We start from the raw sequence: 13,545 nt of genomic DNA on the forward strand, positions 1-13,545 counted from the left end.
GCAAAGGTATAGGAAGCCAATACTCTCCTCTGTTGTGGTTGGTTATTGACTCCTCCTTCTGGATTAGATGTATCTCCTTCCATCTCGTGGAATTCTTCGTCTGATTCCTCTTCTCCAACAATACTTTTCCCTCTTTCATCTCTTCTTAACCTCCTGAGAGTTCTTTCGTCTTGTTCATGAAAATTGGGTATGGCTCTTCTTGTACCTGACATACAAGCAGAACATAAGAACACACAAACCAGTTACACTTCAATCTACTGCTAGAATGAAGTTTTAGTTAGCTTAAGCAAAAATTCAAACAGTTAGTGGGTTAGTCAAAATTAAAGAAAAAGTGCTTGATCTAGATTACCACCTCACTTAATCATTGTCAATCTAATCAATCCCCGGCAACGGCGCCAAAAACTTGATGAGATATTTTGGTGAGAAACGTAAATCTCTCCCAAAACACCACAAAACTAACCGGCAAGTGCACCGGGTCGTATCAAGTAATAAAAACTCACGGGAGTGAGGTCGATCCCACAGGGATTGAAGGATTGAGCAATTTTAGTTTAATGGTTGATTTAGTCAAGCGAATCAAGTGTTGGTTGAGTGATTTGTGACTTGCAGAATGTAAATTGCATTGAAGTAAAGAGAACAAGAAATGAATTGCTGAATCTTAAAGAACAAGAAATTAAATGGCAGAAACTTAAAGTGCAAGAAATGTAAATTGCGGAATCTTAAAGTGCAAGGAATATAAATTGCTTGAAATGTAAAGGGAGTTGGGGAATGGATTTGCAGAATTTAAACAAGGAAAAACTAAATTGCATCAAACAGAAGAGGGAAAGGGAATTGGGATTAAACCGGATCTTGAAGCAGTAAAGTAAATGAACAGAAAAAGCAATAAGCAGGGAATTGAAATGAGAAATTCAGATCTCAGGACCCAGAGACTAGAAAACCAAGTCTAGATCTCAATGCCTTCCTAGATCCAACAAGAACAATAGCAAGGAAATTGTAAATTGCAAAGAAAAGAGATGAAGAACAACGAACCGGAAATGGAATTCAATTAACAGTAAAGAAACAGAGAGATCCAAGATTGAGATTGAAACAGAATTTCTTCAATTCTCCAATCCAAGATCCAAGACAAATGTAAAATGAAATTGAAAGCAATGAAAACAAGAAATTAAAGTTCACTCAGTGACAAAAGCTTCCCAAAAAAACTCTTCTGAAAATTCTAAAAGGAAAGCTCCCCGAATAACTTGAATTCTATCCTATTTATACATTTTCCAAAATGATCTTCAAGCCTTGAGTTGGGCCTTTGTTCTTGGTGGAAATGGGTTGAAAGAGGCCTTGGTTGATTGCTCTTGAAGATTGAAGAAGAACCGAAGTGAACCAATTGAACCGGTTTTGAAGTTAGCCAAAGCTGGACTTAACGTTAGGGCCAAAGTTAGGGGTCTAACTTTGACCCCAACTTTTCATAGCAGCAAGCCACATCCTTCTGGTTTGGACGTTGGTTCCAACGTTAGGGGTCTAACTTTGACCCTAACGTTGGCAATGCTTAGTGCTAGTGGCGCCAACGTTAGCCTCCAAGTTAGGGGGCTAACGTTGGCGCAAACGTTGGCCTTCCTCCTTTGTAATTTAAGTGCCAACGTTAGCCTCCAAGTTAGGGGGCTAACGTTGGCGCAAACGTTGGTGCCCAGGGGAGAAACTTCTCAAGTTCCAACGTTAGCCTCCAAGTTAGGGGGCTAACGTTGGAGCCAACGTTGGCCACTTCCTTGCAATGTCATGTGCCAACGTTAGCCTCCAAGTTAGGGGGCTAACGTTGGCTCAAACGTGGGGAGCCCAGGGAGTGATTTTTCATGCCCAACGTTAGCCTCCAAGTTAGGGGGCTAACGTTGGGGCTAACTTCATGCATCCCGGTTCAATTTCACTTATTCCATTGTCCTCTCTTCACTCCTAGCCATTCCTCTTTGCTTCAACCTTTCTCCAAGCTTTCTTCACCTATCATTGATCAACCAAACTAATCAAAGCTATGCTCAAAATCATGAGATATTCGATCTTTCATAATATGCAACAAATATAGCCTAAAACCTCATGAAATGGCATGAATTCATATATGGTTGGTTCAATCAAGGGAAACATGAAAATCTACTCAATTAGCTTGCTTGTGGCTTAAGAAAGTGCATAATTCTAATGAAAACAAAAGAAAAAGACTAGCTAAAATAGGCTAAGATGACTTGTCATCAGGTAACGGCGCTAAAAACTCAATACGCACGTTCATGTTCTTAATTCTGTTTCACAACTTCGTACAACTAACCAGCAAGTGCACTGGGTCGTCCAAGTAATAAACCTTACGTGAGTAAGGGTCGATCCCACGGAGATTGTCGGCTTGAAGCAAGCTATGGTTACCTTGTAGGTCTCAGTCAGGTGGATTCAAATGTATTAAGAGATTATAGTGTACTAAAAGATAATTAGAATAGGATAGAGATACTTATGTAATTCATTGGTGAGAATTTTAGATAAGCGTATAGAGATGCTTTCGTTCCTCTGAACCTCTGCTTTCCTGCTGTCTTCATCCAATCAGTCCTACTCCTTTCCATGTCAATGGCCACCTGTCCTCTGAGTGAAAATGGTCCAATGCGCTGTCACTGCATGGCTAATCATCTGTCGGTTCTCGATCATACTGGAATAGGATTTACTATCCTTTTGCGTCTGTCACTACGCCCAACACTCGCGAGTTTGAAGCTCGTCACAGCCATCCCTTCCCAGATCCTACTCGGAATACCACAGACAAGGTTTAGACTTTTCGGATCTCAAGAATGGCTGTCCATGGGTTCTAACTTATACCACGAAGACACTAATAACTCAGACTCGGTCCCCTGTATTAGATATCCAAGAGATACTCATTCTAGCTTGTTTGCATGTAGAACGGAAGTGTTTGTCAGGCACGCGTTCATAAGTGAGAATAATGATGAGCGTCACATAATCATCACATTCATCATGTTCTTGGGTGCGAATGAACATCTTAGAAGCGGAATAAGTTGAATTGAATAGAAAAATAGTAGTACTTTGTATTAATTCATGAGGAACAGCAGAGCTCCACACCTTAATCTATGGTGTGTAGAAACTCTACCATTGAAAATACATAATTGAAAAGTTCAGGCATGGCCGAATGGCCAGCCCCCATAAAGGTCTCAGATAGCATAAAACTAATCAAAGAGAATCTCCAAATACAATAGTAAAAAGTCCTATTTAAACTAAACTAGTTACTAGGGTTTACAGAAATGAGTAAATGATTCAAAAATCCACTTCCGGGGCCCACTTGGTGTGTGCTTGGGCTGAGCATTGAGCTTTACACGTGTAGAGGCTTCTCTTGGAATTGAACGCCACTTTGTAACATGTTTCTGGCGTTTAACTCCACTTTGCAACCTGTTTCTGGCGTTTGACTCCAGAATGTAGCATGGAACTGGCGTTCAACGCCAGTTTACGTTGTCTATCCTTAATCAAAGTATGGACTATTAAATATTGATGGAAAGCCCTGGATGTCTAATTTCCAACGCAATTGAGAGTGCACCATTTGGAGTTCTGTAGCTCCAGAAAATCCACTTTGAGTGCAGGGAGGTCAGAATCCAACAGCATTTGCAGTCTTTCTTCAACCTCTGAATCTGATTTTTGCTCAAGTCCCTCAATTTCAGCCAGAAAATACCTGAAATCACAGAAAAACACACAAACTCATAGTAAAGTCCAGAAATGTGAATTTAGCATAAAAACTAATAAAAACATCCCTAAAAGTAACTAGATCCTACTAAAAATATACTAAAAATAATGCCAAAAAGCGTATAAATTATCTGCTCATCAAAAACCACTAACAACTTTTTCAAAATTCTTTTTAATTAACTAATTATTTTAAATTTTAATTTAATTTTAATTCTCTTCTTAAATTTCGAATTCCAACTAATAATTAAAATAAAAACAAAAATATTTTTCTTCTCTTTTAAATAATTTTCGAATACACACACTCTCTCATCTCTTTCTATTTATTTTATTTATTCACTAACACTTTTCTTCTTAAAAATTCGAACCCTCTCCCTCTCTCTTGTTCGAATTCTTCTTCTTCTCGCTTAATCATTCTATTTCTTCTATTTCTCTACTCACATAAAGGAATCTCAATACTGTGACACAGAGGATTCCTCTTCTTTTTTATTCTCTTCTTTTTCATATGAGCAGAAACAGAGATAAAGACATTCTTGTTGAAACTGATCCTGAACTTGAAAGGACTCTAAAGAGGAAGCTAAGAGAAGCTAAAGCACAACACTCTGGAGAGAACCTTACAGAAATTTTTGAAAAAGAAAAAGACATGGCAGCCGAAAACAACAACAATGGTGGAGATGCAAGGAAGGTGCTTGGTGACTTTACTGCACCAACTTCTGACTTCTATGGAAGAAGCATCTCAATTCCTACAATTGGAGCAAACAACTTTGAGCTTAAGCCTCAATTAGTTTCTCTAATGCAATAGAATTGCAAGTTTTATGGACTTCCATTGGAAGATCCTCATCAGTTCTTAGCTGAATTCTTGCAAATCTGTGACATTGTTAAGACCAATGGGGTTAATCCTGAGGTCTACAGACTTATGCGTTTTCCTTTTGCTGTAAGAGACAGAGCTAGGATATGGTTGGAATCACAACCTAAAGAAAGCCTGAACTCTTAGGAAAAGTTAGTCAATGCTTTCTTGGCCAAATTCTTTCAACCTCAAAAGTTGAGCAAGCTTAGAGTGGAAGTCCAAACCTTCAGACAAAAGGAAGGTGAATCCCTCTATCAAGCTTGGGAAAGATACAAGCAATTGATCAGAAGGTGTCCTTCTGATATGCTTTCAGAATGGAGCATCCTATGTATATTCTATGATGGTCTGTCTGAATTGTCCAAGATGTCATTGGATCACTTTGCTGGTGGATCTCTTCATCTGAAGAAGACGCTTACAGAAGCCCAGGAACTCATTGAAATGGTTGCAAATAACCAGTTCATGTAAACTTCTGAAAGAAATCCTGTGAATAATGGGGTAACTCAGAAGAAAGGAGTCCTTGAGATTGATACTCTGAATGCCATATTGGCTCAGAATAAAATATTGACTCAGCAAGTCAATATGATTTCTCAGAGTCTGACTGGAATACAAGTTGCATCCTGCAGTACTAAAGAAGCTTCCTCTGAAGAAGAAGCTTATGACCCTGAGAATCCTGTAATGAAAGAGGGGAATTACATGGGAGAATCCTATGGAAACACTTATAATCCTTCATGGAGGAATCGTCCTAATTTCTCATGGAAGGATCAACAGAAGCCTAATCAAGGCTTCAATAATAATGATGGGAGAAATAGGTTTGGCAATAGCAAGCCTTTTCCATCATCTTCTGAGCAACAGACAGAGAATTCTAAGCAGAGCCTCTCTGACTTAGCAACCATAATCTCTGATCTATCTAAGACCACTCTCAGTTTCATGACTGAAATAAGGTCCTCCATTAGAAATTTGGAGGCACAAGTGGGTCAGCTGAGTAAAAGAGTGGCCGAAACTCCTCCTAGTACTCTCCCAAGCAATACAGAAGAGAATCCAAAAAGAGAGTGCAAGGCCATCAATATATCCAACATGGCCGAACCTGTAGAGGAGGGAAAGGCAGTGAATTCCATAGAGGAAGACCTCAATGGACGTTCACTGGCCACTAAGGAGTCCCTATTGAGGAACCAAAGGAATCTGAGGCTCATACAGAGACCATAGAGATTCCACTGAACTTACTATTGCCATTCATGATCTTTGATGAGTATTCATCCTTTAAAGAGGATGAAGATATTGTTGAAGAGCAAGTTACTCAGTATCTAGGAGCAATCATGAAGCTGAATGCCAAATTATTTGGTAATGAGACTTAGGAGGATTAACCTCCATTGCTCATCAATGAACTGAATACCTTAGTTCAACAAAAATTACCTCAGAAGAAACCGGATCCCAGGAAGTTCTTAATACCTTGCATTATAGGCACCATGACCTTTAAGAAGGCTCTGTGTGACCTTGATTCAAGTATAAACCTCATGCCACTCTCTATAATGGAGAAACTAGGGATCTTTGAGGTACAAGCTGCAAGAATCTCACTAGAGATGGCAAACAATTCAAGAAAACATGCTTATGGACTTGTAGAGGATGTCTTAGTGAAGGTTGAAGGCTTTTACATCCCTGCTGACTTCATAATCCTAGACACTGGGAAGGATGAGGATGAATCCATTATCCTTGGAAGACCCTTCCTAGCCACAGCAAGAGTTGTGATTGATGTAGATAGAGGAGAATTAGTCCTTCAATTGAATGAGGACTACCTTGTGTTTAAGGCTCAAGGATCTTCTTCTGTAACCATGGAGATGTAGCATGAAAGGCTTCTCTCAATACAGAGTCAAACAGAGCCCCCACACTCAACTTCTAAGTTTGGTGTTGGGAGGCCATCATCAAGCTCTGAGTCTCTTTGAAGCTCTCTAAGAGCTCACTGTCAAGCTATTAACATTAAAGAAGTGCTTATTGGGAGGCAACCCAATGTTATTTAATTATATTTAATTTCATTGACATTTGTTTTCCATTGTTATTTTATGTTTTCTTTAGGTTGATGATTGACGTGGCGGAATTTGGCAGATTAAGAAATTATTATGAGAGATACGTTGCAAGTACAGTTCTTAACCAACAAAAATCCGCTTATCAATTTAGAAGGGTTGTCACAAAATTAGAATTAAAATACTGGGAGTATGAATCCTAGGTCGTCTCCCAACGAGTTGCAGAAAGATGTGCTATTTTATTAATCAGATGTTTTCCAAAATGGTTTTGAGTTTGATAAACAGGAAATTAAATCAGAGAATTTATGTAATTTAAATAAAAATCTTGACCGGAAGTAGATTAATCGGAAGTTCTATCCTTGTTAGAGTTCTCCCAAGATTAATTGATAATTGAAGGTTGTTCTGCTCAGTTATCCTTTACTAGGTAGAGGAAAGTCAAGCAAGTTGGAAGTTGATTAGCGGATAATTTATACGCTTTTTGGCATTGTTTTTATATAGTTTTTAGTATGATTTAGTTAATTTTTAGTATATTTTTATTACTTTTTAAGCAAAATTCACATTTCTGGACTTTTACTCTGAGTTTGTGTATTTTTCTGTGATTTCAGGTATTTTCTGGCTGAAATTGAGGGACCTGAGCAAAAATCTGATTCAGAGGCTGAAGAAGGATTGCAGATGCTGTTGGATTCTGACCTCCCTGCACTCAAAGTGGATTTTCTGGAACTACAGGAGTCCAAATGGTGTGCTCTTAATTACGTTGGAAAGTAGACATCCAGGGCTTTCTAGCAATATATAATATTTCAAACTTTGCCCGAGTTTAGATGACGCAAACTGGCGTTCAATGCCAGTTCTCTGCCCTATTCTGGCATTAAACGCCAGAAACAGGTTGCAAGTTGGAGTTAAACGCCCAAAACAGGTTACAACCTGGCGTTTAACTCCAGAAACAGCCTAGGCACGTGTAAAGCTTAAGTCTCAGCCCTAGCACACACCAAGTAGGCCCCGGAAGTGGATTTCTGCACTATCTATCATAGTTTACTCATTTTCTGTAAACCTAGGTTACTAATTTAGTATTTAAACAACTTTTAGAGATTTATTTTACACCTCATGACATTTTTAGATCTGAACTTTGTACTCTTTGACGGCATGAGTCTCTAAACTCCATTGTTGGGGGTGAGGAGCTCTGCTGTGTCTCGATGAATTAATGCAATTATTTCTGTTTTCTATTCAAACACGCTTGTTTCTATCTAAGATGTTCATTCGCACTTTAATATGATGGATGTGATGATCCATGACACTCATCACCATTCTCAACCTATGAACGCGTGCCTGACAACCACGTCCGTTCTACCTTCAATTGAATGAATATCTCTTGGATTCCTTAATCAGAATCTTCGTGGTATAAGCTAGAATCCATTGGCAGCATTCTTGAGAATCCGGAAAGTCTAAACCTTGTCTATGGTATTCCGAGTTGGATTCAGGGATTGAATGACTGTGACGAGCTTCAAACTCACAAGGGTTGGGCGTAGTGACAGATGCAAAAGGATCAATGGATCCTATTCCAGCATGAGTGAGAACCGACAGATGATTAGCCGTGCGGTGACAGCGCACCTGGACCATTTTCACTGAGAGGACGGATGGTAGCCATTGACAACGGTGATCCACCAACACACAGCTTGCCATAGAAGGAACTTTGCGTGCGTGAAGAAGATGACAGTAGGAAAGCAGAGATTCAGAAGACAAAGCATCTCCAAAACTCCAACATATTCTCCATTACTGCATAACAAGTATTTATTTCATGCTCTTTTATTCTTCGCAATTCAAACTGATAATTATAATTGACATCCTAACTAAGAGTTACAAGATAACCATAGATTGCTTCAAGCCAACAATCTCCATGGGATTCGACCCTTACTCACGTAAGGTATTACATGGACGACCCAGTGCACTTGCTGGTTAGTGGTACGAGATTGCAAAAGTGTGATTGTGATTTCGTGCACCAAGTTTTTGGCGCCGTTGCCGGGGATTGTTCGAGTTTGAACAACTGACGATTCATCTTGTTGCTTAGATTAGGAAAATTTTGTCTTTTGGGTCAGAGTCTTTTATTTTCTTTTCAAAAATTTTCCAAAAATATTATTTTTCTTTATCAATTTTTAGTTTTTCTGTGAGTTTAGTGTCATGTTTTAAGTTTGGTGTCAATTGCATGCTTTTCTTTGTCTTTCAGTTTTTGAATTGCATGTTCTTTGTTCTTCCTTGATCTTCAAGTTGTTTTTGTCAATTTTTCTTGTTTGATCTTTAGTTTTCCTGTTCTGTGTCTTTTCTTGTTTTTCTTGTGCTTTTTCAAAATATCAGTTTTCAAAAAAAAATTTATTTATTAAATACCTTATTAAAACACGTTAAATTTATAGCTCAATTGGCTAGAGCGTTGTGCTTATGTTCTTGGTAATTGGCTATCTTCTTTTTAAAAGTTTTTCAAAAATAATTTTTTTTTGAATAAATCTTGTGCCAAACTTTAAGTTTGGTATTCTCCTGTTAACTTTTCTTTAGTTTTCAAATATTTTATTTTGGTTTTCTAAAAATTTTAAGTTTGGTGTTCTATCTTCATGTTCTTGTTGTTCTTGTGAGTCTTCAAAGTGTTCTTGAGTTTTCCTTGTGTTTTGATCTTCAAATTTTTAAGTTTGGTGTTCCTTGGTGTTTTCCCTCCAAAATTTTCGAAAACAAGGAGCATTAGATCTAAAAATTTTAAGTTGTGTGTCTTTTGTGTGTTTTTCTTTTTCATCATAAAATTCAAAAATAAAAAAAATATCTTCTCTAACTATTTTTGAGCAAATATTTCAAAATTTTTTTCAAAAAATTTCAGATTTCAATTTCAAAATTTTATCTTATCATATCTTAGTTATCAAGTTTTTAAAAAATTATATCTTTTTCAAAAATATCCTAACCACTTTCTCTCTCCTCACTTTTTCGAAAATCCTCATAAAATATTTTCAATTCTTTTTTTTATTGTAGTTTTTATTTTATTTTATTTTACTATTTCGAAATTTTTTTAAATATAATAAAATAAATAAAATAAATCCACATCATCTCCCTTTCTCCATCATGGACCTAAGTGGAAATGAACAGTCCAGAAGGACTCTGGGGTCATCTGCTAACCCCACTACTGCTTCATATGGGAGTAGTATCTGTATACCCTCCATCAGAGTTAGTAGCTTTGAGTTGAATCCTCAGCTCATTATCATGGTGCAGCAAAGTTTCCAGTATTCCGGTCTTCCACAGGAAGAACCTACAGAGTTTCTGGCACAATTTTTACAAATTACTGACACAGTACATGATAAGGAAGTAGATCAGGATGTCTACAGATTATTACTGTTTCCATTTGCTGTAAAAGACCAAGCTAAGAGGTGGTTAAATAACCAACATAAGGCTAGCATAAGGACATGGAAACAGCTGTCAGAAAAATTCTTGAATCAATATTTCCCTCCAAAATGGATGACACAGCTAAGGCTGAACATCCAAGGCTTTAAATAAGGAGATAATGAATCTCTTTATGATGCCTGGGAGAGATACAGAGAGATGCTAAGAAAATGCCCCTCTGAAATGTTTTCAGAGTGGGTGCAGTTAGACATCTTCTATTATGGGCTTACAGAGAAAGCTCAGATTTTTCTAGACCACTCAGCTGGTGGATCTATACACATGAGAAAGACAATTGAAGAAGCTCAAGAGCTCATTGATACAGTTGCCAGAAATCAGCATATGTACCTAAGTAGTGAATCTTCCATGAAAGAAGAGGCTAAAACAGTAACTACTGAACTCAGTCCTGCAGAACAAATTACTGAATTCAATCAGCAATTAGATTTTCTAACAAAACAGCTGGCCGAATTCAAGGAGATACTACAAGACACAAGAATGGCTAATATGAATATGGAATCACAATTGAATCAGACAAAACAGCAATTATCAAAACAGATAACAGAGGAGTGCCAAGCAGTTCAATTAAGAAGTGGAAAAACATTAAATACCTCAACTCAAAGCAGCAGAAAGCCAAGAAAAGAACAGCTGACAGAGGATGAGCAACCTGCTACCCAAAATCCCTCTGAGGACTGTAAGAGCCCAGAGAGGAATAAGTCTGGTGTTCAAACGCCAGAAAACGGTGAGAATCTGGCGTTCAACGCCCAATCCATGTTCAGTTCTGGCGTTCAAACGCCAGTGAGGGATCAAACACCTGCAAGTGCTGATAATAACTCCTTCAAGAAGGCTTCTCAACCTGCCTCTGTAGGAAATAAACCTACAGCAACTAAGGTTGAAGAATATAAAGCCAAAATGCCTTATCCTCAGGAACTCCGCCAAGTAGAGCAAGATAAGCAATTTGCCCGCTTTGCAGACTATCTCAGGACTCTTGAAATAAAGATTCCGTTTGCAGAGGCACTTGAGCAAATACCCTCTTATGCCAAGTTCATAAAAGAGATCTTGAGTCATAAGAAGGATTGGAGAGAAACTGAAAGAGTTCTCCTCACTGAAGAATGCAGTGCAGTCATTCATACCTAGCTACCCAAAATTTCCCTTTCACGTTCCATACTCATGTATCAACCTTTATTTTGATTTTATCATATATGCATTGATTGTTGGACTTTAACTTATCATTGGGGTAATTTTGTCCCCTTATTTACTAAAATATTATGAATTTTTTTTTCTTTTTGAACATGAAAATAAACATAGCTTATCAATGCACATAGATTTTTAATTTTCTTTTATAGTTTCACATGAGTAGGTACCCAAATTCCCATTATCTTATCATGACACATTCCTTTATTAACCTTTGTTCCCACAATCTTTCCAAACTCAATTAACGCACAATTTCTATCTTAAGCTAACCAAAGATTCAATAGGAATATTTAATTATTTTTTTTTCTGCTTAAGGCTAGTAATGTGGTAAAATGTAGAACAAATGGGATTAAAACGGCTCAAAGTGGCTAACAAAGGTAATTAAAAGGGTAGCTTATTTGGGATAAGTGAGCAAACAAATAATGGCCTCAATCATATGCAAGCATGTAAATACACTAAATAATGGACATACAGGATAAAACAAAATTCAAATTACAATCATAGAGAAATAAACACACAAGAATAAAATAGTTATGGTTAAATAATGTAACCATGTATTTAGGCTCAAAGTCTCACAGGTTGTGTGTTCTTTAGCTCAAAAACCATGTTCCAATTACAACTTCAAACAATTTTAACATAAGGGTTTTTATTTAAATTAGTGAAAGATTCAGGTCTTAGGAGAAACTTATTATCCTTTCAATCAAGTAGAATATGCATGCAATTAACCTATTACTATGCAATCTATCATATTCTAAAACAAGAAATTGAAAAACTAACTAAATATTCTATTTTATTGGTGTTAAGGAAGAGAAATTACCTCCGGAAGTTAGGCACTGACCGACCTCCCCACACTTAAGGCTTTGCACCGTCCTCGGTGCCATCTGTCAGGAACAAAGGGGGCTGGTAGCAGTATCTCCACAGTCGGAACCGTCATGGCTCCCTGTGCTGGTAAATGAAGTGGAGTCCGGGGTGTCTGGGTCCTTGTCAGGCCTGTGGTTGCCTGTGAGTAGCTCCTTAAGGTATTTGAATCGGCGCAAGTTGCGGCGCTCTCGTAGCTTCGCTTTCTGGTCTTGCCGGTCTAACCTCTCCAGTATTTGATGGAGCAGCTGACTTGTTGAAGGTGCTTGTGGTGTGGAAGGGGAAATATCTGCAGCTTGTTTTGCGGACTGGTTGGTAGTGGCTGTTGGTGGCCTGAGATATTTCCCGTTAGGGACGTACTGATCATCCCGTGGAAGTATGGCTTTGGTGTCCCCAGCTCTATAGGAGACTCCGGCTGCTACGATAAGATTTGAGACAAAGGCGGGAAAAGGTAGGTTGCCCGCAATTTATACGTGTCCCATGGCATTCCGGATGTGTCTTGGTAGGTGTAGAGGCTAGTCTGTGAAGATGCACCATAGTAGAACGGCCATGTCTGCAGTGAAGGAGGACTCATGAGTGCTCAGAAAGACTTAGTGGGACATAATCTGTGCCCATACGCGAGCCTCCAAGGTAAGTGCGGAAGCCGATATTCCCTTAGGTCGGGAACGATGGTATCTATAAACCCATCTGCTGCCAGGTTGTGCGATAACTCTGAGAACGGCATCCCAGTCAAATTGGTATGTCTGGCGCTTGAGTGCGGCCTCTTGGAATGCGTCCAATCCTTCTGGAGCAGGGGGAGATCCAAAGCTCATTGAATGGCCTCTTCTGTAATGGGGATTTGCTTCTGACAGATATAGATAGATTGCAAGGTTGGCGAGTGGAAATTAGAGTAGAACTCGACTACCCATGAGAGATTAACTTGTCGTGGCTGTCTTTGTAGGAATCCCAGTGTCTTTGTTCAATTCGCGGCTCAACAAATTCAGCAATATGAGTCGGGAGGATAAGCAGGTATTCGTTGTTGTAATTCCTTGCTGTCAGGATGGGAAACATCTGCTCACAGAAGCGGTTGGGAAATCGCGCAGTGTCCTTTGCTGGGAAGGCTTTCTCTTTTTCATCGACCTTTATAATCCTCTTAATTCGTTTTATTGAGGGCGTAACTGCAGTTGAAGATGGTTCTGCCATTAATGCTCTTTTTGTTCCTCTCCTTGCTGGTGGTTTTGGAGTAGCTTTCTCTTTTCCTTTCTTGGTGGCCATCCTGAAAGGGAAAGAGTAAGGATGTTAAGATGTCAAGGGTTAGAGCAAGGAAGAGAACGGGAAAGGTGGTAATCAAGGCACATTAAAGATGAATGATGTTAACACATGGTCATGACTACATGTGAAAAATCATCAATGGAAATATAGCAAGTGCATATGATGACAGTTAAATGCAAGGTGTTTATTGGCATGCCGGGAAAGGCATGAGTAGCATAGATCAAGCATTCAATGTCCAAGTTAGATTACCAAGCCTTTCAAACTAATAACCTGTTTGTAATAACAATT

Source organism: Arachis hypogaea, chromosome 18 (genome assembly GCF_003086295.3).
Source record: "Arachis hypogaea cultivar Tifrunner chromosome 18, arahy.Tifrunner.gnm2.J5K5, whole genome shotgun sequence".
Classification (NCBI taxonomy): domain Eukaryota; kingdom Viridiplantae; phylum Streptophyta; class Magnoliopsida; order Fabales; family Fabaceae; genus Arachis; species Arachis hypogaea.